General features: G+C 64.4%; 1 long non-coding RNA gene across 1 annotated transcript; it reads left to right on the top strand.

Moving 5' to 3' along the window:
- The first annotated feature begins 846 nt into the window (after positions 1-846).
- LOC107184128 lies at positions 847-3938 on the top strand. The gene is made up of 3 exons (XR_001514952.1): positions 847-968; positions 2964-3218; positions 3865-3938. It is a non-coding gene; the product is annotated as an uncharacterized LOC107184128 (long non-coding RNA).
- Positions 3939-5241: the final 1303 nt, after the last annotated feature.

Below are 5241 nucleotides of genomic sequence, written 5' to 3'. Positions count from 1 at the left end.
CTCTAGAGCCCAGCTGTAGCATGCGGAGCACAGGCTGGGGCGTTGGCCCGTGGAGTCCCCGCACCCTTGCTGGCCACAGCTGCCCTCTCTGCTTATGGGGCAGGGGCCGCGAGGAGCCAGCACATATGGGTGGTGACATCATGTCTGCAGGGGCTCCTGTGGGATGGGACTTGGTGACCTCAGCAAGGTGGGCGGGATGGGGGAGGGCAGAGACGGGGCCTCACAGCTTCCTCCTCAGGCCCAGCACAGTGCTGGGCAGTAGACCCTGCAGAGCACCCGGCACTTAGCCGCAGAGGCCCCCGGCTGGCAGATGCTCCCCCAAAGCCATGGGAAGGGCCTCCAAATGCAGCCTCATCCCCCCACTCCCGCCCCCACTCGGGGGAGGGTTGAGGGGTGGCACGTGTGTGCGTTAGAGGAGGGGAGTCAGCAGGGGTCCAGCCTCGAGCCGGTGCGGGGCCCGGGGTCGAGCCAACGCAGGGTCGGTTCCCCAGCCCCAGGCCCTCTTAGCTGCCCATTCCACAGATGAGGAAGTGGAGGCTCCAAGAGGCAAAGGGACTTCCTTCGTCCAGCTAGGAAAGGTTCAGAGTTTGGACTTGAACCCAAGCTGGCAGCCTCCTAATCCAGTGCTCTCTGTTTCACCGGTGGGGAGAGACCTGGCCTGGCTGGCAGTTCAGGGAAGTGGAGGTGGGCAGGGGGAGCAGGGGGAGCAGGGGGAGCCGGGGAGGGTGGGTGCTGGCACTGCTCTCGTCCTCGCAGGCTTCCTGGGGACGGTGGCTGCTTTGAGTTGGGTCCAAGGCCTGAGGTCGGTCGGGGTCTCACTGGTGCCCCTCACTCCTGCAGGCATCGCCTCCTCCCGTCGGGCTCCCTGCGTCTGGCCCAGGCCCAGGCGGGTGACAGCGGTCTCTACCAGTGCAGAGCCAGTAATCCCGCAGGGTCTGCCGCTCGGCACTACGTCCTCGGGGTGCAAGGTAGGCGGGGCTGGTGGCTTCTGTCAGACCCATGGTTCTGCCCTGACTTCTCAGTGCCCCTCCCCCAGCTCCCTGTGCCAGCTCTGTCCCCTCCTCAGGGCGGCCTCCAGGCTTCCCCATCACCCCTACTTCCTGCCCGTCTCAAGCCACGTCTCCTCCCACCCCCTCCTGTACCCCTCCCACCCTCTCCTGTACCCTTAGTTGCTGAGCGCAGGGGCAGGGCCCAGCAGTGGGGACTTGGGGAGGGACCCACAGAGGGTTCTGGTCCCAGCCCATGGTGGGGCCCGGGTCCCCTTCACAGAAGCTGGCGGTGGAGTCACTCCACCAAAGAGGCAGGAGCTTGTCATCTCCAAGAGCCCCCAGGAATCAGGGGGGGTCAACCAACCAAGGCCCTAGGGTCACGCCCGGGCCACGCCCAGCCCGCCTGCTGTTTGCAGCTGGCCACGGGCGGAGAAGGGCGTCTCCATTTGGAAACGCGTGGGGGAAGGGCGATGTTCTGTGACCTGTGGACACTGTGTGACATTCAAGTTTCAGGCCGTAGATGCACGTTTCAGTGGCGTGCAGCCTGCAGTTCCTTTACGTCTGGTCTGCGGCTGCTCTCGCGTCGTAACGGCAGAGCTGAGTAGTTGAGACAGACCGTCTGGTCTTCAAAGCCTGAAATATTGAGTGTTTGGCCCTTAACAGCAAAAGACGACCCCTGATCTAAGCTAACTGCCCATTTCACAGGTGGGCAGGCTGAGGCTCAGAGCGAGAAGGGACTCAAGGGTTTGCCGAGGTTTCGGGCCCACGAGCGAGGCACGCAGCGGGGGCAGGGTGAGGAGCAGGGCTGTTTAAATCCTGACTCTGCCGCCCCCCTGGCTGTGTGACCTTAAGCCGCCGCTCGGCCTCTGTGAGCCTTAGTTTTATTTCTGTAAAATCCCGGAGTTGTCAGAAGGGGTACTGATGGCATCAGGCACTCAGCAGAGCGGAAGCTGTAACTGTTTTCAGCAGGTGGGGGTGGCGTGGACGGGGCAGGTACCCCCTGGTGCCCTGGACTGATCTGTGCCCAGGGGCCAGGGTCCATGTAACGGTCCTTTCTCGGCTCTTCCTCCAAAGCTGGGAGGGAGTGGCTGTTCCTCACCTTCCCCCGAGGGCCCAGACCACAGTCCCAGGCGTCCGCTCAGCACCCAGAGCAGGGGGGCCCGTGGAGTCCAAGTGTTTTCCCGGACCCTGGGCCAAACCCCCAGGAGGCTGCCTGGGCTCCTGGTCACACAGACCCGGGGCTGGGACCGCTCCAGCTGTGGGTGTGGGTGACTCTGCAAATGGGAGCAGCTTACCTGCCCCTGGGAAGGCCCACAGGAGCGGGAGGGGGGACGCCCCGAGAACACTCCTGGGAAGGAGGTGAGCACAGGCAGCCTCCTGAGCTCAGGGCAGGATGGAGATGAGCGAGGGGAGTGCCCGCCAGGCCGGGCCAGGCCGAGCCGCTGTTTCGATCCGGGCGGCTGTGAGGAGGGGCACGGAGGCTCTGGCCCGGCCGTGCAGGGTCCTGTGGCTGCGAGGACAGAGCTGGGATTTGAACCTTCCCCTCTGTGTGTGCTGCCTCCCAACCTTGCCGTCCACCCAGAGTCAGTCCCTCTGGCCCCGGCCTCAGTTTCCCCATCTGGCACTATTATGTGGAGTGTCCCCCAAAAGGGTATACACACTTTGATTGATTATTCATTCCAGTGGGTTAGATCTGAAAAGAAAGAAGCATCAATTGAGCCATCTGCTGCTAAGTGTATATACATTTTGGGGGGACACCCCGTATTTCCCAGCTATTGGTTTTCGAATGATGTTGGGTGCACTTGGGTCTGGGATGGGGCTGAGGGAAGGGTGGGGATTGGGGCGGTGAGGAGTGGGGAGCATTGAAGGGGGGGTGGGAGGGTGGAAGGGGTTGGGGGAGTCCTCTCCATGGATCTGGCCTCTGTGACTCCCCCCAGGGCCCCCGCCTTGAGCCCCTCCCCATGTCCCTGTCAGTCCCCCCTCAGGTGCAGCCAGGCCCGCGGGTCCTGAAGGTCCTGGCGGGTGAAGCTGTGGACCTGAACTGCGCGGCCGAGGGCACCCCAGAGCCCAGGCTCAACTGGTCCAAGGATGGGGAGGCCCTGGGGGGCGGGGGGCCCGAGGGCTCCGTCCATTTTGCAGCCATCCGAACTTCTGATGCTGGCGTGTACCGCTGCGAGGCCGCCAACAGCGCCGGGGTAGACGCCTGGGAGCTGGAGCTCAGGGTGCTAGGTGAGTCCCTGAACCCCACATCTCACCGCTCCCCACCTTCCCAACAGCAGCCTGGCCTTCTGAGATGCTTGCCTGCTCTTCTGGGCTCAGGGCCTGCCTTCCTCCCTCCCCAAGCCCCGTTGCAGAGCCTTTGTCAGCCCCGTGGGTACTCTGTCCACTGGGGAAGTGAGTGATGAGCAGGGCCAGGGCCCCAGTCCAGCCCCCTCCACTTACCAGCTGGACACTCTAGGCCAGTCATTTACACTCTCTGACCTCAGTTTTCTCACCTGTGAAATGGGTTTGATAATATGTAAGGGGTCAGCGAGGGAATGTGTGCAAAGCACCGGGGGCATGGGAAGATCTGGGCCAGTGGCTGCTGTGAATTTAAACAAACCTGGAAAGCGCAGCTGGAGGGGAAGCCCCGCCTCTCCAGTCCTCGGGGCCCTGCGTGGCCCTGTGTGGCCCTGGTAGCTTCTTCGTGGGCCACCCTGTGGGGGGCAGCCAGCACCACGGCCCTGACTCCCTCACCCTGAGGCTGAGGGCTGCAGCACAGGCTTGCACCCCCTTATGTCGGGCTGGGGCTCTGGAGGGGGGGGCGCCCTCCCCAGTGGCCCTGGACCAAGCTTTGGACCGGGGGAGTGAGCATGGCCACATCACCTCCCACCAGAGCCACCGCACTGGGGAGCCGAGGAGACCAGCGGGCTGCTGGAGAGAGTGGCAGGGGAGAACGCCAGCCTGCCGTGCCCTGCCAGAGGTGAGGCTGGGCCAGGGTGGGCCCCGCTGGGAGGAGCTTCCCTCCGCACTCCAGGGCCCTGGGTCACACGCCGTGGGCAGTGCCATGGTTATGGGGGGTATAGCAGCTTCACTTCTAGCCAGGGCCACGCGAGGCATTTCATCCCACCCACACCCGATAGAATGGGATTAGCATTAGCTCGTTCCGGCCCAGAGAGGTGAGGCCGCTGCCTGAGGTCGCTCAGCCAGACGGTGGCTCACAGGGCGTGGTGTGGCGTGACCCAGCCCACGCCCAGTTAAGCCCCGGCCCCTCTGCACCTGGGGATTGTAGCAGCTGGGGCTGAGGAAGGCCCAAGGTCCTTGTGGATCGGGGCTCGGTGGCCCTGCCTCTCCCAGGCCCCCGACTTCCTCACAGAGGATGGACTCACAGTCTTGAGCAAACCAGCCCCCCCGAGACCCCCTTTGGGGCAGCAGCTGTGTGGGAAGTGACAGCCACTCTGTGGCCACCTGCCCCGTGTTGAACCATCCCAGCTGTGTGTGCTGGGGCAGTGGATGCCTCTTTCCTGAGCCTCAGTTTTCTCGTCTGTAGAATGGGGCCATGCCAGCCCCTCCATGCAGGGCTGCTGCTGGGAGGGCCCAGTGAGGCAGCCTGAGCTTTAGGTCCCGGCACCGTGCCTGGCACATAGCAGGGGCCTGAGGGAAAGTGTGGAGGAAACGAATGTGAGTGAATGAATGCTTCACCCTGCCGCGTGGGCAGATCCGCGCCCGCCGAGTTGCTGCTCTTGGCTTTGGGCCCTTCTGGGACCCGAGAGGACACGCTGTCGGCCCTGTGCGTGGGATCTGTGGGGTCCTGTCTGCAGAGCTGCCCACCTGCAGGGACCCAGTGGCCCTGCCCTTGACCATGGCGCCACCTGGTGTCGGTCTCTGGTAATAGCAGCCGCTCTGTGCTCTCTGGAGGTGGGACCTACCCACCCAGCCCTGCATCCTGTGCTGGTGCCTCCCGGCTGCCCACAGCCAGGGTCCTGTCCTCTGGGCCGGACTTCGGCCGCCTCAGCATAACGGAAGCCCCTCTGGTAAACACTGCCCTGCCCTGGCCGGCACCTGCCCCCCTGGCTGCCCCCTTTTCACGCGGGCGGCTGCCTGGTGGGCAGTGCTGGGCCCTGGCGGTCACCAGCCCTGTGACTGTGGGCTGGAGGCTCGGAAGCTAAGGAAGGCTGGTAGCTGCGGTGGGTGGCACCTTCGCCTCCCCCTTGGGTGGATGGGGGTGCTGGCCCCTGTAAGTGGGAGCGGGGAGGTGGGGGGTAGCTCTGAG

Source organism: Myotis davidii, unplaced genomic scaffold, assembly GCF_000327345.1.
Source record: "Myotis davidii unplaced genomic scaffold, ASM32734v1 scaffold651, whole genome shotgun sequence".
Lineage (NCBI taxonomy): Eukaryota > Metazoa > Chordata > Mammalia > Chiroptera > Vespertilionidae > Myotis > Myotis davidii.
The sequence above is the reverse complement of the archived record's forward strand: the minus strand, read 5'-3'. Positions and strand labels throughout refer to the sequence as shown.